This window comes from Caretta caretta, chromosome 1 (assembly GCF_965140235.1).
Source record: "Caretta caretta isolate rCarCar2 chromosome 1, rCarCar1.hap1, whole genome shotgun sequence".
NCBI lineage: Eukaryota > Metazoa > Chordata > Testudines > Cheloniidae > Caretta > Caretta caretta.
Genome location: NC_134206.1, coordinates 101388114 through 101412244, shown reverse-complemented (window position 1 = coordinate 101412244; position 24131 = coordinate 101388114). Strand labels below are relative to the sequence as shown.

General features: G+C 45.5%; 1 protein-coding gene across 3 annotated transcripts in view; it reads left to right on the top strand.

Moving 5' to 3' along the window:
- The first annotated feature begins 895 nt into the window (after nt 1-895).
- The window catches only part of GGACT (gamma-glutamylamine cyclotransferase), a 38698-nt gene continuing 15462 nt past the window's right edge, over nt 896-24131 (top strand). The window contains exon 1 of one of the 3 annotated variants that reach the window (XM_048854342.2): nt 896-1187. The gene's annotated coding sequence lies outside the window, so the exon portion shown is untranslated. Of the gene's footprint in view, nt 1188-14477; nt 14832-15187; nt 15207-24131 lie in introns of those variants that run through there. The other 2 variants (XM_075129635.1, XM_048854352.2) reach the window with 2 other exon arrangements.

The following is a 24131-nucleotide window of genomic DNA, read 5'->3' as shown; positions in this document are numbered from 1 at the left end:
AAGATTACTTCACAGCACTGTTGGCAGGGGAGGCTGGGCCTATGCTGCCTGCCTGGGATGGGAAGAAGAGGAGTGGCACAGCTGTTTTCTCCCTTGCTGCTACTTGAACTACCTCAGGTACTGCTCCTGGGGAACTGAGCCCATCAAAATAAACTTTGACTTGATCAAAATTTCCCTCTAACCGTACAGCTCCTGAGCGTGGGGCTGTCACATCACCAAAGCCCCTGCCCTTGGAGGGCTGTGCGCGCTTCCTCTCCTCTGCAGTTTTTGGCAGCTACTTCCCAAACAGACCAGCTCGCCTAGGAGCTAAAAGGTCGGCGAGGTGGCTTCAGATGCCTGTGGGCTGGACGGGAGGGGGAGCTCTCCGGGGCCACAGCTGCAGAGAAGGGCTTCAGGCTGGCCTGTTTCTGCTCCTGTCTCACTTTGGGAACCTATAGGAGGTCAGTGGGCCGCTGCAGGTGTACGAAGGAACCTTCCCCTTTACTCCGCCTAGAAGCTCGTTTCGCTCTTCGCACGTGGGGCAGCGCTAGGTGGAGACGCTGCTTAAGCCAGGAGGAGCCAGCCAGGCTCAGGGCCCCTTCCCCCGGCAGCGGGCGGCTGCGTGGGGGTCCAAGGGGCGCAAAGCAGCAGATGCAGCATCACACGCGCTCTGGTCCCCGGCCGCGCCGCTGAGATGCTCCGCCGTTGGGGGGCGGGGCGGCTGCAGGGCAGCGCCACGTGCAGCCAGACGCGAGGGGCGCTCGGAGGCCGCGCGCAACCCGCGCGCTCTCACCCCTGGGCTCACAGGCTGCCCGCGGGGGCGGAGACTCGACGCGTTAGCATCAGCAAAGCCCTGCGCGCGGGGCCCTCAGCCACGGGCAAGGTCGCGCTGAGCCTCACTCCTCCCCCCCCCCCCCCATGGCGTCACGTGGCCCTGGCCCAGCTCGCAGCTCCACGCGCACTCTCTGGAAGGGAGGAAGTAGGGGGCGTTTCCACGGCAACGCCCTCTCTCCTGGCTCCGCCCCCTACCTGTGCCGCCGCCTGGCTCCTCCCTCCGCTGCCTTAGGGGTGGGGCCAGAGCTCGCCCAGACCCCGCCCTTGAGAGTTGAGCTAAGCCGGACCCAGAAGCGGCCCAGGGAATTGGGCACCAGCCGGGCGGAGGGACGCTCCGCCCAGGGGAGAAGCTTCGCGGGCAGCCAGGCCGGCGGGTGAGTGCTAGCGGGGGCGCGCGGGGGCCGTTGGCACCGTTAAAAAGCGGGACTCCCCAAGTTAACCTCCCCCGCGAGGGGAGCCGCCGGGACGGACACGATTGGCTCAAAGACGTCATGTGCCAGGGCTCACAGGGTCACGTGCCGCTCTGCCACCTGCGCCGCGCCTGTAAAACGCTCTGGCCCCCGCCGGGGTCTGCGTGTCCCAGGGGCTGGGCGGCTCCCTGCTCGTGTCTCGTCCCGGGGGGGGGTGTTGTGATGGTTCAGCACGTTCCTTCCTTCCTGTCTGTTTTGTTTTTTGCCATCAGTCTCTTCCTGCAGACTCTGCCTTCCCATTGCTTTGTGGGGCCCCCGGGGAAGGTGTCCGGCTCAGATTCCCATGCGGTGCTGAATTGTTTGAATTCTGCTGCAGTGCCCTGGTGCCCATTGTCTGAGTATAGCACATCAGACATGACATATCTTTAAAAATGTGCCTTTAGTTTCCTGATCGCTGCTGTCGCCTGAGTGTCCTCCAGATAGTCCCAGAAATGCAAGTAGTAAGCTACTGTAACCATGCACTTCCTGTCATTAAAAGTGGATAGGTCTGTTCTGACCTTTCTCCAGGCCATTAGATGCTCAGCCTGGCTCATCAGGTGCCTCTTTATCCTGGAGTATATATCTGTTAATATTAGCATTTAAATCTGTTTGGTTTCCTTTAAACAAAATTCTGGCTTGCATTCACAGCTCATCCCTCATCTGGTAATGGGAGGTAACCTCCTGTGGCACTTGCTTCTTGCAATCTGCAGTATGAACCCTTTTAATGCCTGTAAACCCTGTCCTGTTTGGTGCTTTGTTGAGTTGCCTGGAACTTCCTGTCAGAGATGCAAAAGAATGTTCACAGACTCTAATTCCTGTTCTGCAGAGCCATTTGTGTTGTACTCTGGAAGGTATGCCCTGCTCAGTGTTTCTGGCACCAGTGGTAACTTTTCTGGGCAGTGTTGTATTCTCTTCTCATAGAGCTGGAGTTTCAGCAACATGTGGTCTAGTCATATGGATGCACTCACCAGTGGCTTCTTCACAATGAATCCTAATGATTTAGGACTAGACTGCATGCCCACCTAGATCCCAGAGGTCAACTGATGGAATTGTTAAGCCAGCAGCTCCTCTCCTATATGAAAAGGAGGACTTGTGGTACCTTAGAGACTAACAGATTTCTTTGAGCAGAAGCATCCGATGAAGTGAGCGGTAGCTCACGAAAGCTTATGCTCAAATAAATTTGTTAGTCTCTAAGGTGCCACAAGTCCTCCTTTTTGCAAATACAGACTAACACGGCTGCTACTCTGCAATCTTCTATATGAGTATATTTCCTTTCTGCGTCTATCAGGGTTGCACTAGCAAATGCTATGGGCTGCTGGCTTTGCAGCACTATCGTGCTGCTCCTCTTTCTCCTTGTGAGCTATCACACTGTAGCTCTAGCTGCTCCTCAAGGCTGTAGCATTTTAGAACTGGTGCTTCATTTACGATTTTCTTTACATTTTTCAAACACATGTTTTGGGGTCTCTGACCATTCCCATGCTGAATCATTGTGTTTTAATTATCTGAAGAGTTAACAGGCTTCTGATAGGTGTGCACTGAACCTGGAGATAGGTGGCTATCCCTGTAAATTGTTGGACTCCCTTCATATCCTTCGATCTGAGCATTTCCTTCATGGTTCTCAGTTTTTCAACAGATAGCTAATATAATGCCAACTTTTATTTTTTTTAAGGCTCCAGAGTTGGTTTTCGGCTTACTGGCATGTAATTGCTAACTTCAGATTCAGGCAGGTTAGTTGACACTAGTAAAGAACAGATTTATCAGACACACAGGGCCGGTGCAACCACTAAGTGAACTAGGCGCTCGCCCAAGGCGCCAAGTGGTTGGGAGAACCAAAAAGCGTCGGCTTGCAGGGGCGGCGAGCCGCAGCCATGGAGGAGCCGGTGCGGTGCAGGGGGGCAGCAGCCCTGCAAAGGCGGCAGTGCCGCTAGTGGGGAGCAACCGCGCCCCCCCGTCCCTCCTGCCCAGGCTGTGGCCCGGCATGGTGCCCCCTCCCCTTGGGGGGGCTGCTGCAGGAGATGCATGCGGGCGCCAGCCCCCGTGCGCCCCCCGGCTCCCTCCTCACCACGCTCTGGTTCTGCGGCTCCCAGGAGTGTGAGCTGCTGCTGCCCCTCCCGCTGGGCCAGTTAGGGAGCAGGGGGGGTTGGATGGGTCAGGAGTTCTGGGAGGGAGGTTGTCAGGGGGCAGGGAGTGGTTGGATGGGGCGTGGGAGTCCCAGGGGTCTGTCTGGGGGCGGGGGTGTGGATAAGGGTGGGGGCAGTCAGGGGACAACTAGGGGGTAGGATCCTAGGGGAGCAGTTAGGGTGGGGGTTCTCAGGAGGGGGCAGTCAGGGGACAAGGAACTGGGAGGCTTCGTAGGGAGTGGAGTTCTGGGGGGCAGTTAGGGGCAGGGGTCCAAGGAGGGGGCAGTTAGGGGACAAGGAGCAGGGGGGGTTGGAGCTTCTGAGGGGGGCAGTCAGGGGGTGGGAAGTGGGAGGGAGTGGATCGGGGCGGGGCTCTCCCCGTCCTCTTTTTTGATTGTTAAAATATGGTAGCCCTATCGGGGGGAGGAGGGAGCGTGCATCTGCTCCCCGCTAGCAGTGCTGCTGCCTTTGCAGAGCTGCTGCACCCCTGCGCCGCTCTGGCTCCTCCGTGGCTGGGGCTCGCCATCGCTGGAAGCGGGACTCTCTGGTGCCTCTGGAAGGCGGCTCCTTCCTGCCCAGCTGCTGCAGCAGCCCAAGCCCAGCAAAGCCAGTGAGTGGACTTGGGGCGGGGGGCCACCGGGGTGGGGTGGGCTTGGCTCACGGGGGAGCTGTGCACCCTCCAGGGGAGTTCAGGGGGCGGGGAGGGGGGAACCTGGTCTGGGGAGCAGCCCCTGGGCACAGCTGGCCCCTGAGCAGGCTGGCCCCTGGGGTCTATAAAGGCTTGTTGGGATTTGTCGCTCAATGAACCGATGTGCGGGTGGGCGCGCAAGGTGGAAGTTTTGCTTAGGGCGCAAAATATCCTTGCACAGGCCCTGCAGACACGGAGGTGAAAACGATATGTTGGGGAAGAGTCAGCATGGTTTTTCTAAAGGGAAATCATGTCTCACCAGTCAATTAGAATTCTTTGATGATGTAAACAAGCATGTGGACAAGGTTGATACAGTGTATGTGGACTTTCAGAAAGCCTTTGACAAGGTCCCTTACTAAAGGTTCGTAAGCAAAGTAGTCAGTCATGGTTATAAGAGGGAAGGTCCTCTTATGGATCAGTAATTAGTTAAAAGATACGACACAAAGGGTAGGCATAAATGGTCAGTTTTCACAATGGAGAGAGCTAAATAACAGCGTCCCCCAAAGATCTATATTGGGACTGGTGCTATTCAACATACTCATAAATTATCTGGAAAAAGGGGTATATGGTGAGGTGGTAAAGTTTGCAGATCATACATAGTTACTCCAGATAGTTAAGTCCAAAGCTGACTGCAAAGAGTTAGAAAGGGATCTCACAAAATTGGGTGACTGGGCAAGAAAATTGCAGATAAAATTCAGTGTTGATAAATGCAAAGTAATGCACATTGGAAAACATCCCAACTGTAAGTAAAAAACAATGGGGTCTAAATTAACTGTTACCACTCAAGTAAAAGATCTTGGAGTCATCTTGGATAGTTCTTTAAACTTCTGCTCAATATGCAGTGCAATCAAAAAAGCTAACAATGTTAGGAACCTTTGGGAAAGGGATAGATAATAAGACATGATACCACTATATAAATGCTTGGTACACATACATTGAACACTGTGTGCAGTCCTGGTCACCACATCTCAGAAAAGGTATACTAGAACTAGAAAAAGTACAGAGAAGGGAAATAAAAATAATTAGGGTATGTAACAGCTTCCATATGAGGAAATATGAAAAAGATTGGGACTGTTTACGTTAGAAAAGAGGCGACTAAGGGAGGGTATGATAGAGGTCTATAAAATCATTAATCTTGTGGAGAAAGTGGATGATCAAGTGTTGTTTACACCTTCACATAACACAAGAACCAGGGGTTACCCAATTAAATTAAAATAGTACCTCAGTGTTACGAACACCTTGGGAATGGAGGTTGTTCATAACTGAACAAAACGTTATGGTGGTTCTTTCAAAAGCTTACAACTGAACAGTGGCTTAATACAGCTTTGAAGCTTTACAATGCAGAAGAAAAATGCTGCTTTCCCTTTATTTTTTTTTTTTAGTAGTTTATGTTTAACACAGTACTAGATTTGCTTTTTACTGGGGGGGGTCTCTGCTACGGCCTGATTGCACACTTCTGGTTCTAAATGAGGTGTGTGATTGACTGATCAGTTCGTAACTCTGGTGTATGTGACTCTGTAGTTCTACTGTAGGCAGCAGGTTTAAAACAAACATAAAGAAGTACTAGTCATCTTTCTAAGCTTCCAAGAGCTCGGCCCATTGTGTCTATCTAGTGATGAATGACAAAATGGCTTCTATCCATGCTTATATACCCTGAGGGTCAATAACCTTGTTTCAAGAGGCAGGATGACTTCATGCTGTTCTTTCCTTCCTGAGGTCTTCCCATCCCCCTGAGGTCTTCCCATCCCCCTGAAGATCTGAATGTAAATGGGGCTTCCACTGTTTTTGATCATACCTTGCTTAATTTCATTGGAGACAGGTGAGACGGTCACTCCTGGCTAGGAGAGACCTGCTTTTCCCCTTGTTTGGTCACAGACTGTAAAGCATAATATTAACAAGTATCCATAATTCCTTATGTATGGTTAATACATACAATTCACAATTATATTAATCGCCATTGTTGTCATAGACTTTCATACAACACCTCACTCATTATACTTTTATAATACAGTAATATTATATCCAATCAGTTGATTCAATTGCTTATCACTTGAGGTTCAGACCCCCCATCTTTATAGCCCAGATGAAATTTTTCTTCCCTGCTGGGGTGTAGATGCCAAGCTGTTTCCTACCCCATGTGTTAGTTTGATAGCTTTGTTCACCTACTATGTAAAAGGACTTTCATTATCTCTGCCTAGAAAGATGAGTCCTTCAACCAAGGGGCAAAGTGGTGGGAGGGAAGGGAATTGAAGTCTCTGGGAACTGATTATAGGTGAGAGACCTGCCTCGGCAAAGATTTTTCACCTAGGAAGACAAAGGAAGCCAGCATCTTGTACTTCTGTGGAAGGTCCTGACTGAAGGAAGGTCAGCCACGGCATTTCAGGCACCAAGGGTTACAGGGAAGGTGGTGACACAACTCTTCACTGGTCCAAATTGCACCCTGAAGTGTGAAGGTATGTCCTCAATTGCTGGTAATGGGTGACTCTTTTCAATGCATTGTTCAGTGGTTTTGGAATTTACCTGGACGTTTTCTCACCGCTATGAGGCTTCTGAGCCACTTTGCTCTCATTTCAGTGGCTGTAATGATGCCTCTTCTTGGCAGGCTGGCCAGTCACTTCTTCAGTGGGTCCAGGGAACTTTTTGTTTTGATAATCTCCTGGGCTACATATGGAGGTCTATTTCTGACTTCAGCATGATCTTCAGTTGTCCATCTCCTTGAAATATGTCCTTAGATTCTGTTAGAATGATGGGCAGGAGCCACCGTGACCACCTCTTTTTCTTATATTGAGGATATTCTGGTGGTGTACTGTGATCAAATTCATGGCTTGCACTGCCCTCTGTCCAGCAGTGGATGGTATTTCTGTATCAATTGCTATAAAATCCAAATGATGATGATTCTTGTTTCATGGGTTTCTTATTGACAGGCCCATTGGTCTCAGAATGGTTTTATTGTACATCACCAGCACTTGGTCACTTTTCTGCACTCTAATATTGTTGTTTATCCGTGTTGCTGGGTTTACATTGCAGCTTGCTCCATAATTTGGCTAGCATTAAATTGATCATTTGTATAATAGCGCAGTTGCAAATATGGCAGTAGAATGGCTGGCAGACAATGAGAATCTTTGAATCTGCTAAAGTCAACGTGCAGATATCCTCCTCTTCATTGGAACTCTCTACATCCTCAGTGACTGCATGCACTGGTGGTTTTTAGTTCCTAGGGAAGCTATGGCATTGGAACATGAAGTGGTTTTGTTTCTTGTCCTGTTCAACTGAGCGTTTTTCTTTCTGCCTTTTTGTGTTGCTTTCCACAATATATATACTGAACCAGGATGGCTTCATTCTTGGTTGATCCATAACTGTCGTGCTTCCTGAGTTCCTTTAGCCTGAGCCTGTGTACTTTGTTATGCACTAGTGGCTGTTACAGTTTTGATCCTTTCTGGGGACATTCATAGAGGTTTTTAAGGCAGAAGGGACCAGTAGGTCAATTAGTTTGACATCCTGTATATCGCTGGCCACCAACACTGCTAGCGTCTGCATGCTAAACACAAGAACGGAAATGAGATCCACAGGAGACTATGCTGTTACGTGACACAGGTAAAGAATGGAAAGGACCGAGGTGCACCAGTGTTCAAGGCCCCTGCAATGTCAGGGAAATGAGTAAATGAGGTACAACTAGATCAAGGGTTCTTAAACTTCATTGTACCGCAACCCCCTTCTGACAACAAAAGTTACATGATCCCAGGAGGAGGGACCAAAGACTGAGCCCACCCGCAGCCCCAGGTGGAAGGGCCAAAGCCTGAGCCTACTGTCCCAGGCAGGGGGGCCAAAGCTGAAGCCCAAGGGCTTCAGCCCCAGGCAGGGGACTGTAACCTGAGGCCCGGCGCCAAGGGCTGAAGCCCTTGGGCTTTCGCTTTGGCCTCGGGCGGTGGGGCTGGGGCTTGGGCTTCAGCCCCAGGCCCAAGCAGGTCTAATGCCAGCCCTGGTGACCCCATTAAAAAGGGGTCATGACCCACAGTTTGAGAACCGCTGACCTAGATAATCACAAGTGACCCACATCTGCATGATGCAGAGGAAGGTGAAAAATTGTCAGGGTCCCTGCCAACCTGACCCCAGGGGGAAAATTCCTTCCGGACCCCATGTATGGCAATGACAATGAGAATGTGAGCTGACACCTGAGAGAGAGAATGCTTGGTGTACCTCATATCCTGGCCCACCCTGCCCAATGTCCTGTCACTAGTTGTAGCCATCCCTGATGCTTCAGAGGAAGGTGATTTAAAAAACCGCAAAAAAACTAGAATTCACTGGGGGAAAATATCCCTTCCTGACTTCTGCCAATGGCCAGTTGAAATCCTGAAGCATGAGCTTTAGGAACAGAAGATATAAACAGCAAGGGAGTTGCATGGCTGTTGAGCCCTGCCCCCATCCATCACAAGCAAGGCCATCATATAATTGTACTCATAAAGTTCTCCATCTGTCTCTTAAAATTTGGAGGGTGTTCCAGAGCCTCACCTCTCTGATGGTTAGAAACCTTCTGATTTCCAGTCTGAATTTGTTTATGGCCACTTTACAACCATTTGCTCTGGTGCCAACATTGTCCTTTAACTTAAATAGCTCATTCTCTAGGGTTAGATCTGTTTCTCTCAACAATATCTCTTGTAAACTGGAATCTAGTGTTCCACAAATGATTCTTTCTTTAATTAGGGAATCTTTAATGTCTCCAAAGTTACAGGTGGATGCCAGAGTTCTCAGCTCTGTAATGTAAGTATCTATTCCCTCTTCTGTTTCTTGGTTTTCAGTTAAAAAAACAAAACAATTTCTCCATACAATCTCCATCTATCTGGGGTCACAGTACTAGAGTTGCCAATCCTCCAGGATTGGCCTGGAGTCTCCAGGAATTAAAGATTAATCTTTAATTAAAGATTATGTCATGTGATTATATCTCCAGGAATGCGTCCAATGAAAATTGGCAGCCCTACACAGTACTCAAATACTTTTATCAGTTTGTTCCAGTGTTTCGAGCATTATTCCTGGCTAAAGTGTGTTTCTCACTTCTTGAATTTTTTTCCCCAGTGAGATATTTAAAAAGCTTTACCTTTATATTTCCATCTTTATCCCCCAAGGACAGCTCTGTATGCAAACTCAGTTCTTGAGTCTGCTGCTTTATACTTTGTGCAAGACTTCTTTTCTGTGGAAATCCAGCATTCCCAGTGGTCGGAGTCCCTTCATGCTGCCTGTTTGTTTTGTTTCTAGATGCTGCTTTGTTTGCCTGCTAATTACACTCTCTTCCTTGCTGTGGGTTTTGCTAGAGTGACTGCTTCCATCATGTTTCATATACCACATGCTGGGTAATAACACAAGGACTCCATGTTTCTAAAATTAAACTGGCTCTTTATTAAGAGAACTACTTACAGAGATGTTGCAACTGCAGCTGACATTCCAGCCACGTGTACACTGACTGGCTTCCTGATGCCTTCTCCAAACTCTTCTCTCCTGCAACCTGTGCTCCTCCCTCCAAGTTCAATGCAGGGTGCACAATGGAGATTCATAAAGATTCTCGCAATAGAAACTAGGCTATTGCTCTTGCATTCAGTTTTATGTTCAATATTACTTTTGAAGCAGGAGCTTTCTGAGATTCAAGAAAGCTTTATGATTTAGAGAGCAGGGGCCTCCGGGCTAAGTTGTTAGTAAGAAGCTTTGCTTACTGAATTGGGTGTTGAATGTCCTTTCTGCTTGGAAATGGCAGAAAAGGACTTCAGAACCCCTGCTGTAAAGCCTAAATGTAGAATCTTGTTTGAATTGCAGTGTTTTCTGGCTTGAAGCTGTGTAAAACAGCCATCAAAGTGAAAAGAAAACCATACAGTTTCATGAGCAACCTGGAATCACTGTTAATTGGCTTGGCAAGTTTCACCCCTTGAGGTACAGCAAATATCTGAGCTTAGAACTAAATATTTCAGGATAATGTATAGAGTTGCTCCAGTTCATCTCTGCTCAAGCATCCTCTTAAACTTCTTGTTTAAGTACTATATATATCTATACTCCAACAAGTTTCCAAGACAAAGTACTTTATCACACTGGATTTAGGAATATAACTAGAGTTGACAAAACTCAGTGCTGCCCTGCCAGTGTTTCTCAGTTTGGATATGGAACAAACACCTCTGGGATTGGAAGGGTAGCTCAGATTCTGGCACCCCTTCTGAAGGAACCAGAGACCAGTTTGACACATGCAGGCCACCTAACTGCAAACTGGTGGTAACGACTTTCAGTTACTCTGACCTGTGCTGGATTTGAACCAGTGAGCTGAAGGGAAGTTGAAAGGTTTCATGCTCTCTTATCAGCTCCTGAATGTCCAGTTTCCTTCTGGATTTCATGTATCCCATAAGCCAGAAGGGACAATTGTGATAATTTAGTCTGACCTCCTGTAGAACATAGGCCACAGAACTTCTCTAAAATAATTACTAGAGAATATTATTTAGAAAAACATCCAATCTTAATTTAAAAACTGTCAATGATGGAGACTCCACTATGATTCTGGGTAAATTGTTTCAGTGGTTAATTACTCTCACCATTTAAAAAAAATAATCATTATGCTTTATTTCCAGTCTGAACATGGCTAGCTTCAGTTTCCAGCCATTGGATTGTGTTGTACCTTTCTCTGCTAGATAGAAGAGATGGTTCTTAAATGTTTGTTCCGCATGTGGATACTATAGACTGGAATCAAGTCACACCTTACTCTTCTCTTTGTTAAGCTAAATAGATAGACGCCAAGAGCTCACTCACTATAAGGCATGTTTTCTAAGCCTTTAATCATTCTTGTGGCTATTCTCTGAACCCTCCTCAGTCTATCAACATCCTTCAGATGCCCACAATTCAAGAACTGGACACAGTATTCCAGCAATGGTCCCACCAGTGCCAAATACAAATAAAAATAACCTGTTTACTCCTACTCAAGATTCCCTTATTTATGCAACCCAGGATTAGATTAGCTCTCTGTGTGTCACAGTAGAAGCTCATGTTGAGCTGATTTTCCACCAAATCTTTTTTTCAGAGTTGCTGCTTCCTAGGATAGAGTACCTTATCTTGTAAGTGTGCGCATTTATAGAAAAGTAACTCGAATTCTCTCAATGTGTAACTCTCAATGTGTTACAAATTATTAAAATACATAGACCAAAATTTTCAGATTTGGGTGCCTCTTAAATTCATATTAGCCGCCTAAATAAGTGGTCTGATTTTTTTTTCAGAGGTGATGGGCACCCACAAATCCAATTAGCACTCTTTCCTCTGCAAATCAAACCATTTATTTGGTGACATAAATGTTAATTTTGAGAGCCTAACTTTAGGCACCCTAGTCTGAAAACTTTGGAGCATAGCTGGCTTCAGTGTATATCTTACTGTGCAGTGAAGGCTAGGGTAGGGACCTACGACACCCTTCCTCATTCAATATGAACTGTACTCTGCCATGTACATTGGCCAAACCGGATCATCTCTACGTAAAAGAATAAATGGACACAAATCAGACGTCAAGAATTACAACATTCAAAAACCAGTCGGAGAACACTTCAATCTCTCTGGTCACTCGATAACAGATCTAAAAGTCACAATATTATAACAAAAAAACTTCAAAAACAGACTCCAACAAGAGACTGCTGCATTGGAATTAATTTGCAAACTGGACACCATTAAATTAGGCTTGAATAAGGACTGGGAGTGGATGTGTCATTACACAAAGTAAAACTATTTACCCATGTATTTTCCACTGCATGCATCCGATGAAGTGAGCTGTAGGTCACGAAAGCTTATGCTCAGATAAATTTGTTAGTCTCTAAGGTGCCACAAGTACGCCTTTTCTTTGTACTGAGAATGAGGCATGCACATTGTAGTTATGTATGTTTACTATGGAGCTAAGTTAGCTGCTCCTGTGTACATATCTCAGCCTTCAGTATCTTCCTTCTGAGTGTTGGTATTACTTTCTGAATATTGGAGTTTTTCTGAAAAATATTGATTCTCAGGTTTCCTTTCTGTGATATATTTAAAATATTATTTTTTTCTTTAGCTATTTTTATAGCCGCTGCTTCCCACAGCTCTCATTGGCTGGGAATGGCGAACCACGGCCACTGGGAGTTGCTGGGAGCCATGCCTGCGGACGGTCAATGTCAGCAAAATGTCTTGCAGCCTGCAATCAGATTACCCTGATGGGCCGCATGCGGCCCGCAGGTTGCCCACCACTGCTTTAGGCACTCCAAATGCTTAGTTCTACAGGTTCTAGTCCTCCGTGGGTTCCTATTAACACACAGATTGTGGTGATGTAACAAAGGATTAGTAGGACAAATACCCTACACAACTACTTCAACAGCTGCAAGAAAATTAATTAATCCAACGGTTTCTAACTCAGCCCTTAGACTAGAGGCAGTCTATTAAAACGGTATAAGGTCCCCTCATTGCGACCCCTACACACCATGATCCTGCTGCAGCTAGTGCTGGCCCTCTTCCTATTTGGCCTTTCCTCCGCAGTCAGCTCCCATGCTATTGCCACTGGCCTGCAGTTCCTGTTTTCACACAGCCACTAGCTCTGTTCTGCGATTGAACTCTTCTTACCTCAAATGTTGTTTCCTTTTCTTGTACTCCATGGATTATGGAGCCCTCTAGTGGCAATGTTAGACTAACTGCTTTCGAGTGGCTAGATCCTTCCACCCCCAGCTGAGCTGGAGCGAGTAGAAGTTACCTAGTAATGAGGCAGTAGGTTCTTTTATGATTTTCCATTTGAAGACTGAAAATACTATAAACTCTTCACTCTGTTCATTGGAAAAAGATGGAAGAAAAAGTATGAAGAAGATGGAGGTGATAACAAGAATAACAGACATCCTATGAACAGAAGCGGATTCAGATATATTGGGGCCCTTGGCACAAAGAACATCTGCCCCCCCCCCCACGTCCCTCCACCATGGGGTTCTGCCCCCTGCTCCTTCCCTTTCCCCCAGGGCCCTGCCTCTTGGCCTGGCCAGAAGCCAGACCATGGTAAGAGCTGTCCGGGGAGTCCTGGACCCTCCACCCGCCCTGGGCGGCGTTTCCTGAGGGGGCAGGTACGAGGGCTGGGGGCTGTTCTCGGGCACTCTGGCCCCCTGCCCAAGGCAGGTGCAGGGTCTGGGGCTTCCCACAGCTGCCCGGGCTCCCTGGGCAGCTCTTACCACAGCCTAGGACAGTGGTCCCTAAACTGGGGGTCACATACCCCTAGGGGGGCATGGAGGAACATTCAGGGGTGGGGGAGGGGTGTGGCAGGGCCCATCCCTACCCCCAGCCCCGCTCTGGCCCCAGCCCCAGCTGTGGCTCTGCTCCTGCCCGCACCACCACTCACAGCCCCCGACTGTGGGCCCTGGCTCCTGGGGAGTGGGAGGGCATGGACCGGCTAAGAGGGGAGGGGCGTGATTGAAAAAGTTTGGGGACCCCTGGCCTAGGATGACCATACATCCCATTTTGGCCCCAGACGTACCAACATTTTTGGCAAAACTGAGCATTTGTCCCAGTTGCTCTTGCCAACTGATCACCAGTTGGCAAGAGCAAACGGGATAAATGCCTAGTTTTGCGCAAAAGGAGCTTGCGGGGGTGGAGGAGTGGTGGGGTTTGGGCCAGCCCTGCATGAGGTAGGAGGGGGCTTCAGCGAATGGCTTGGGCCAGCCCCACATGGGGAAGGGGAGGGCTATCTCTGTGCAGGGGGGAGAAGAGAGGAGTTTGGGGGAGCTCAGACCCACACGGGGGATGGGAGAGGGCCGTCTCTGTTTGGGGGGGGGAGAGAGGGGTTCGAAGGAGCTCAGCACCACACGGAGGAGGGGGAAAGGGAGAGGTGGTTAGAGCAGCTCCACACCGGGGAGAGGAAGGGTGAAAGGGGTCAGAGTAGTTCCACACTGGGGGGGGGGAGAAGGAAGGAGGGAGAGAGGGGGGCTTGCTCCAGCCCCGCACAGGAGGGGCCCCTTCATTCCAGGCTGGGTGGTGGGGGCCCTCGGTTGAGCATTGGGGGGGAGGGGGCTTTTGTCTGGCACAGGTGGCCTCGGATCAGCTCAGCATGGGGCTTGGGTGAGCGGTACTCAGCCAGCTCTGCTGAGTCTGCCTGGGTGGGGCAGTGGGAATTGCTCACCACAAGCTTCTCTGGATGGGCTGGAGGCAGGGATGAAGAGGGGGAGAGAGGAGGAGCAGAGGGCATGGCTCGAGTTCCAGCCACTCCTGCGGGACCCCCCAATTGGCCGGAACCCTATTGGGACATATGGTAATTTGCCACTGCCTATGAATGATTGATGACAGAAACTTGGTTGGACTGGAGCCCATCAATGAGCTCAGGTTTATGCTGGCAGTAGGGCTTGAGCTCTGGGAGCTGATCTTTGTATCTGGATGTGTGGGTGGAAAAATCAGAGAGCTGAGGCAAGGATAGAGTTGTAATCAGCAACAATTGGGTGAGGGGACTAAGCTGACCTAAGGAGGGATCAAGAAAAAATATTGCTCATGGAGAAGTGAAGGGGGGACCAGGTGTCCTAGGAAATGTTGCTAGTGAAGACTGCCCTTAGTGTCACCTTCTCTACTATTTGAATAAACTTTGCTTTGTGGGATAACCCTCAGAAGCATACACTTCAAAGGTTAACTGGACTATAAAAGAAAAGGGCAGAAACCCACAAGCTATCTCTCTCTTTCTCCTAAGAAGACAAAGGAACCAGTCCTTTGACTTTGGGGGAGATCCTGACCTGAGAATTTGGTCAGCTGTGTTGCTGGGAACCTGTGGTAAGGACTTTACCTTGAACCAAGTCTAGCTTGTTAAAATGCTTCATAGCAGATAAAACTTATCTTTATTTGTCTTGTATCCACTTCTGACTTGATACTTGAATTCACTTAAAATCCTAGCTCTTTGTAGTTTAAATAAACTTGTTTTATTTTTTTAATCTAAACCAATGCAGTGGTACATTTAAACTAATCTGTTTGGTAACTCCAGTTAAATTAGCAGGCTGTTAAATATTGACCCTTTACAGAGACAACAGACCTTTAATGTCTGAACTGCCCAGGAAAGGGCAGAACTCATTTTGGGGGAAAAATTCAGGCCTGGGAGTGTGCTAGAATCACCCTGCAAGTACAAAGCTGGTGGAAGCCAGAGTGTGACAGGTACAGTGGAGTCGCATCTTACGTGGGGGTTAGTTCCTAAAGTCAGCGCGTAAGGCTAAAATCGCGTCTAGTCAAAATTACCCTTGAAAATCCTTTAAATCGCCCATAAAGTACAGTATACTGTATATGGTTTTATGTATACAATCCTGTACAGTAATATGTATGAATATATAATGTATACTGTAATTTACAGTATGTATGCAAAATATAATTTTACAGTATTGTATTTTTAATTACAGAGGGGTGTCAGGGCTTGATGTTGATCCAGGAGATGGAGGTGACAGAGAGCTTGGGTGGTGGAGAGCAGGTCATAGATGAAGTGGTTGGCTCTGGTTCAGCTCGAGAAGTTGATTGCATAGGCTCATCTGCTGCTGGTTGTTTTTCCGTGAAAAACATGGTGATAGGCAGCTGTCGCTGTTGTCTCTTGAGTTGCTCAAACATTTCTTGATATGGTCTCAAATTGTCCGTAATACTACATGTGATTTTGAGGCTTCATTCCATAGAGGGACCGTATTCAGAAATTAAATCATTCTTCATTGGCAGATGCAACTTCACCAGTAGTCTGCATGTTTTTGAGGTTGAAGCGGTTCCTAAAACTGTTAAGCCAACCTTGGCTGGCTTTGAATTCCTTCTTATCAGAAGTCTGTCCCTTTTTGGCGGGAGGTTTGAACAGCGCGTAGAGGCTAAGAGCCTTTTCTCGCAACGTGTTGCCATCGATAGGCACACGTTTATGGTTCATGTCTTCCAGCCATAAGTTTAATGCCTTTTCAGTCTTCACTAAAGTCTTATCACAAACCTGGCTCGTCACATTAGCAGTTATTGGAGCACTTGATGCCATGGCTTGACGAATTTCTCTGTCTCGAATCTTGATGGCACAGATGCTAGATTCGTTGTGGCCATATTTACGTGCCACATTGGAGACCAACATACCGTCTCTTAATAAGTCCAACACAGCCAGTTTTTCCTCCCGAGTTGGAACAGATTGCTCTTTCTTCGGCTGAGCACCAGATGAAGTAGTTGGCTTGTGTTTAGGGGCCATGTTGTATGAAAAATACGTACAGTATCTTTAAACACTGGAATCACACTCAGCGAGGCGAGATGCTCACACTATGAGAGGCACGTGGGACCTGAGACCGACTGAGGGAACAGCAGATTCACATCTCACGCTCACTCCAGGGCATACGCTCATTGAGTGGAATGGTTGGCGAAATCGCCCGCACTATTTACAGGTAGCTTGTTGTTTTTCTTTTTCTTTTCTGTTTTTTGCTGAGTGCGTATAGTTGAATTCGCATAAGTTAAATGCACGTATGATGCGACTCACCTATATGTTGCTGACAGGCTTCTTGGATCTGCTGCCAGACCAAAGCTACAGCTATACACAGACGCTAACAGCGTGACCTGCATACTGGTAGGCTGTCTGTGAGTGCCCCAAGTTGGGAGCTACAACAGCAAAGCATTGTAAGGCACCCAGGGTTATAAGGCAGGTGGTGACACAACCTCTCACTGGTCTGGATTGCACCCAAGAATCTGACAGAGTTCTCTATTTTTATTTCTGTTAAACTTTCCTAAGGCTTGAGAGAGAGTTGGTTTTGGGGGTTTTTTTGGGTGGCTTCAGATCCAAAGAAGACAGACTTCTTGGTTGTATGATTGTTATTTATATAGGACTGTAAAGATTCGTGGCATAATATATGCTCAACAAAAGAATAATGCATTGTTTTCCCAAAGAATACAAATGGATGAAGGGCAATGGACGGCATGTTCTGAGCATGTTAATGCTGATATTGTCCCATCTTTCTTACTGTGGGACTCTGTTGTGACTACAGTATATACCATTCACAGCTTGTTTTGTTTTATCTGAAAACCCAGTTATGATCCAGACTTAACTGTCTCCACAGCAGGCACATTTCCACAACAGTAAAATACTAATGATAAAATGTGATCTAAGAAAATTAATACTTGTTCACCTACACAGTGATCATTTCAGTTTTGTCATAGTAGTTTAATACTTTTTGTAGTTTAATTTTTAACATAGGAGTCCTAGGTGTATCATGAAAGTGTATCATGTATCTGATTGTTAGATATCAGGATGCTGGTTCATAGATCACTGGCTTCACCAACTATTTCTCAGGTATAGCTTTTTGTTTTGGAGATTAGAAATTAACCTGTTTATTTCTGTTTTTAAAAATCTATTTTTCCCCACAGCTTTTGTTGGTTCTTTTAAAACCACATTATCAGCTGGAGTCTTTAGGTAATGGTAATTCTATGTTAATGTGTTCAAGTTGTTCTGCTGGCATCATCCTGCAGAATGGAAAAAAGTGTTCATAAATATTTTCAGGGACTACAGAGAAGACATTCTTAAGCTTAATGATTTTATCTCTTACGAGGCATAAACTCCCCAGTAATTTTGTTCTTGTGTTATCTGTAGAAACACAGCGGTATGAGCAGCATGCACAGAATTTAGTATTTAGTTGGGCAGCTGTTCTTGGATCTGAACTTCTAATTATTTCTGGTTTGTGGGGAGAACTGCTGCTGATGCAATTTGTGTAGCATATTGTCTGAGATGCAACAATATAATCATTTATTTAACTGTCTGCCTAGGAAACCTTTGTTGACCTACATTGTTCTGTTTGTTGTGGCCCTACTCTTGCTTATACCCGTGCACATGTATAACTGTCCTTATGTGAGTAGTTCCATTCATCTGAATGTGACTACATATGTGAAGAAAGTTACAATTGTATTTGTGTAGGATTGGGGCCTAAATTTGCTGCAGGTCTAGAAAAATAGTGCATGTCTTGTCTACAGTTATCACATCAACCGCTTGGGAAAAACCTCTATAGGTACAGATTTCCTCTATTAGTCTTTCACCACTGTTCTACATCAGTGTAATCTAGTTGACAAGGCTGCTATCAGCAAAGCCAATAAAATACACACTGAAATCAGATAGAAATCTGTATATTGGAAGTCCCTCATTAATACGTATCAACAAGATTATTTAAAACCAAAAGCATGTGTTGTTCTGAAATCTTTTAGCCATCATAATCACAAGGTGAAAACAAAAAATGGTGTGTTAAAATAAAAATATTTTTGTGCAGGATGTTTTTTATGCTGTGGGGACTGTATAGCTTAATGAGAAGAAAAGAAAGGAAAACTGGAACATCAGTAAAATTGTGTATAGGAAGATAAAGTTCAGAAGATTGGGGGAAGGAAGGAGGAATGGGGGTTAATGGGTCAGTTAATATATAACTGAACTTCAAAAGGAACAACTTGCAAGAAACTAAGCACTAGAATAAAAGAATGTGTATTTGGAAAGAGAAATGAATAAGTGCATTTTTACAAGTAAACAAAAATAATAATACCATGATTAGAAATGTTCCCAGAGAAGAATGAACCTAAAGCCAATAATTTTTATTTCAATGTTTTCCATTCAGTCGGTATTCTGGACTAATTTGATGTGGGAACAGATGCAAAGGTTCTATTTTTAAGCCAGTATATGGCACAGATTGTGATTGGTTAATTGATTGTCTGCTTATGGCTTTGGACAAAAATATAAAATATCCAAATTGTTGTTTTAGCTCTACAGCTGTCTTTGATACAGTGGACTAGATAGGGGTGTGGATTGCTCTGTGAACCCTGGAAGGGAAAGACAGAATTGAGCTTGAGTTGCTCTGCTCCTCTCTTTTGAGAGGACATGTAAGGTAACTTTGAACACTTATTGCAAGGGCTTGTTGATGTGGAGTGCCAGAGGGTACAATTCTCTCACCTCCTGTTGAGTGTTTAGATGAGACGACTGGTTTAAATCAGATTAACAGCACCCCTCCACTGACATTCTTCTGTCTGTGCCTTCTACCCAGAAAGACTCCTCAAGTGAAATCCTGGCCCCATTGACTTCAGTGGGGTCAGGATTTCACCCCTTGACCTTCTCCCACCAAGGTTGTACAGTTTTATCCAGCCCAGCCAACACTGGACAGACCTTTGTTTCCAAGGACTATCCAGGGGACCTCATATCTCTTTCATATCTGTCCAAAGAGCATCAAAACTGACTTCAACAAAAAAGTGATCTGTGAAGGAAAATAGGTTTGTGCCTCTGACAATTTTAATTTCTCTAAAAGAAAAAAAAACTACCTTTTGTTTTTCACATTAGAAATTCAGGTCTTGTTGACTTTCTTTTTTGGGCGACTGTAGATGACTGGAGAGCAAGTAAATTTAAGATATTAAACAAATCATGAATGGAAAACCTTCCTAAATGAGTTAGCAAACAATCCAGTGTATACTCTTCAAAAGTTTGAGTTTTTAAAACACCTGTTTAACTCAATCAATTGGTGGGGAAAGCTCTTTTGTTAAAGACTCGGCACCCCTTTTATTCAGGCTCAGCCTGCTGACTTTTTGCTGTCCATTACTGCTTTTTACCGCATTGAGCTCTGAGGTGCACACCTGCTGTTCTTTTCCATTCCTGCCCTCTGTCAGGTTGTGTTGCTTGATGAGAATATTTGAGGTTGAGTTTGCATGCTTTTCCTCCTCCTTAGGCCCTAATTCTGGTCTCCTATCTGTAGCCAGCATCCGACCAGTTTTGAGGTGCACAGTCTGATGTAAAAAGAACGAGGTGTACTTGTGCACCTTAGAAACTACAAATTTATTTGAGCATAAGCTTTCATGGGCTAAAACCCACTTCATCGGATGCGTGTGGTGGAAAATACAGTAGGCAGATATATACACAGAGAACATGAAAAAATGGGTGTTGCCATACCCACCATAACGAGAGTGATCAGTTAAGGTGAGCTATTATCAGCAGGAGAGGGCAAAAAACAAACAAAAAACCTTTTGTAGTGATAATCAGGATGGCCCATTTCCAACAGTTGACAAGAAGGTGTGAGTAACAGTAAGGGGAAAAAATAAGCATGGGGAAATAGTTTTACTTTGTGTAATGACCCATCCACTCCTAGTCTTTATTCAAGCCTAATGTAATGGTGTCCAGTTTGCAAATTAATTCCAATTCAGCAGTTTCTCATTGGAGTCTGTTTTTTGAAGTTGTAGTATTGCCACTTTTAGGTCTGTAATCGAGTGACCAGGGAGATTGAAGTGTTCTCCCACTGGTTTTTAAATGTTATAATTCTTGACATCTGATTGTGTCCATTTATTCTTTTACGGAGAGACTGTCCGGTTTGGCCAATGTACATGGCAGAGGGGCACTGCTGGCACATGATGGCATATATCACATTGGTGGATGTGCAGGTGAATGAGCCTCTGATGGTGTGGCAGATGTGATTAGTCCCTATGATGGTGTCCCCTGAACAGATATGTGGATACAGTTGGCAACGGGCTTTGTTGCAAGGATAGGTTCCTGGGTGAGTGTTTTTGCTGTGTGATGTGTGGTTGCTGGTGAGTATTTGCTTTAGTTTGGGGGGCTGTCTGTAAGCAAGGACTGGCCTGTCTCCCAAGGTCTGTGAGAGTGAAGGATCGTCCTTCAGGATAGGTTGTAGATCCTTGATGATGCGCTGGAGAGGTTTTAGTTGGGGGCTGAAGGTGATGGCTAGTGGCGTTTTCTTACTTTCTTTGTTGGGCCTGTCCTGTAGTAGGTGACTTCTGGGTACTCTTCTGGCTCTGTCAGTCTGTTTCTTCACTTCAGCAGGTGGGTATTGTAGTTGTAAGAACGCTTGATAGAGATCTTGTAGATGTTTGTCTCTGTCTGAGGGGTTGGAGCAAATGCGGTTCTATCTTAGAGCTTGGCTGTAGACAATGGATTTTGTGGTGTCTGGATGAAAGCTGGGGACATGTAAGTAAGTATAGCGGTCAGTAGGTTTCCGGTATATGGTGGTGTTTATGTGACCATACATTATTAGCACTGTAGTGTCCAGGAAGTGGATCTCTTGTGTGGACTGGTCCAGGCTGAGGTTGATGGTGGGATGGAAATTGTTGAAATCATGGTGGAATTCTTCAAGGGCTTCTTTTCCATGGGTCCAGATGATGAAGATGTCATCAATGTGGCGCAAGTAGTGTAGGGGCGTTAGGGGAAGAGAGCTGAGGAAGTGTTGTTGCTCTAAGTCAGCCATAAAAATGTTGGCATACTGTGGGGCCATGCGGGTACCGATAGCAGAGCCGCTGACTTGAAGGTATACATTGTTCCCAAATGTGAAATAGTTGTGGGTGAGGACAAAGTCACAAAGTTCAGTCACCAGGTTTGCCGTGACATTATCGGGGATAGTGTTCCTGACGGCTTGTAGTCCATCTTTGTGTGGAATGTTGGTGGAGAGGGCTTCTACATCCATAGTGGCCAGGATGGTGTTATCAGGAAGATCACTGATGGATTGTAGTTTCCTCAGGAAGTCAGTAGTGTCTCGAAGATAGCTAGGAGTGCTGGTAGCTTAGGGCCTGAGGAGGGAGTCTACGTAGCCAGATAATCCTGTTGACAGGGTGCCAATGCCTGAGATGATGGGGTGTCCAGTGCCTCCAAACATTTGTTAAAGATCCACAATCTTTTACAGAAAGGAACTTTTTTCAGTGATTGTTGGGTTAAATGTCCTTCTGGCCTTAAAATCAATGAATCTAAGAATATTTTAATTTTTCAAAAAAAACTCTTGTAAAGTCCATATAACCCTGTGTATAAATCTCTACCTCCTCACACTTCAAAACCAATGTTTGAAAGTTATAAAAGATGGATATAAAAGCAAAGCCATCAGTAGCTCACCATTCATGAAGAAACCTGCAATAATAAGCCAGTATATGCATAATAGAGAAAAAAATAAGGAGAGAAACAGTTTGAATGTATACCTTGTTATAAACAGTGAGTTGAAAAGTATCTTGACAATGTCTTTTATTGTAGCTTTTTGATTTTCTTGTATGATATTTTCTTTTAAAAGAGGGGGGGGGATCTCTTTTGGAGCTCTAAAATAAGCTCAATGTCTCCAGTCTTCAATGTAAATTTATACACAGTAAATATTTTTATGAAATTTCTTTTCAAAGTTATGGGCATTTGCAGTGGCCTCTTTCAAAAGCTATTTAAAAAATGGTTTCTGTTTTCTGGCTACTCAAGCTGATTATACCATTTTATGGTCTAATTGCCTGCCAGACTTCAGTTTGGGTTTTGAAATGAGCAGTGAAACCTGGGAAAGATTTCAACCTCTTGTACCCATTAAAGTAATATAAAAAGTACATGTGTTTACTAGCTTCACCCTTTTTAGTTAATGAAATACAGGGTCACCAGTTCTGCCTTTCTGTCAGGCTTGTCAATTTGCTTTGTGGAAAGTAGTTAAGGAAAGTTGGGCTCTTTGGAATTCTGAGCTGTAGAATTATTGTTTTGAAGACATAGGAACTCCTGAGAAGCAGAAAAATACTCCCACCTCTATATTCTTAACAGATCTTTCAAGTGACCTGACTTATATAGCCACAGATTAGGTAGAAAAGTCATAACTGGCACATACTTAGAAAGCAAGGATTGATTACTATAGGTCAAATTTTGGTTTAGCTGGAGTCAGGAGTAAAGCTTCTTTTACCTTTAATGGGACCAGGATTTAGCCCTAATCAAAATAGGAGGTTTTGACAAATTGTTTCTCATTGCTTTCAGCTTTTCTTAACGTCAGTAAGACCCTAACAAAGACACTTGGAAACTTTTAGACATGTAGAGTTCATTGCTAAATGACCTACCAAGGACAATTGTATGATGATGTGGCCTGTTAGCGACTAAAGTCATGCTCATGCATGATTCCTCTTAATTTTCCATGGAGCAGTTTTGCTTTTATTGTTTTTATTTTTAAGTACTAGCTGTTTTAAAATCAAGGCATATACAAGTGCAGAGCATTTATAGAAATGTACTGTGTTATTCTGGTGACACCAGGTGTTGAAAGGAAAAAATGTAATGCATTCCATATTCAGAAACATACATTTTTGTATTTGACAGTTATACTGAAGTAAATATTGAATTGTGACATGACAAACTGTTTCACTAATATTTTTAGCAATCCATTTTTAAACAAATGTCAAAATGCAGAGAATCAAAAGTGGACATTTCCTGTCTTTTTGCTGGAATTACTTATTTTGCTGTAGAATCGTAGGACCTTAAGAGGTCTTCTAGTCCAGTCCCCTGCACTCGTGGCAGGACTAAGTATTATTTTTTGATAAATACAAAAAGAAAAATATTTTTCTTTTTGTAATGACTTTTTAATATTTTGTGCTGTTTCTGTTTTCCCCATATCTTGAATTTTATGCCTGTTTTTCAATTTACAATTGAATTTAGCTCAGTAGCTCACTAATTACATTGGGCCAAATCCACAAAGGGGATTTAGGCTTATTATGCAACACCTAACTCTAGGTACCCTGCAACCTAATGGAATCCACAGCCCTGAATTAGAAAGCCATGGTTCCTATACAATACATAGGGCCCTACCAAATTCACGGCCCTGAAAAACGTGTCATGGATTGTGAAATCTGGCCTTTGCATGCTTTTACCCTATAATATACAGATTTCACGGGGGAGACCAGCGTTTCTCAAATTGGGGGTCCTGACCCAAAAGGCAGTTGCAGGGGGATCACAAGGGTATTTTAGGGAGGTCACGGTATTGCTACCCTTCTGCATTGACTTCAGAGCTGGGCGGCCAGAGAGTGGTGGCTGTTGGCTAGGCACTCAGCTCTGAAGGCAGCGCCCTGCTGGCAGCAGAGCAGAAGTAAGAGTGGCAATATCATACCATGCCACCCTTACTTCTGAGCTGCTGCTTTCAAAGCTGGGTGGCTGGAGAGTGGTGGCTGCTGACTGAGGGCGCAGCTTTGCAGACAGCAGCGCAGAGTAAGGGTGACAGTACCCTACCAGGCCATCCTTAATTCTGCGCTGCTGCTGGTGGCGGCTCTGCCTTCAGAGCTGGGATCCCAGCCAGCAACCGCCGCTCTCCAGCTGCCCAGCTCTGAAGGCAGTGTGCCGCCAGCAGTGGTGCAGAAGTA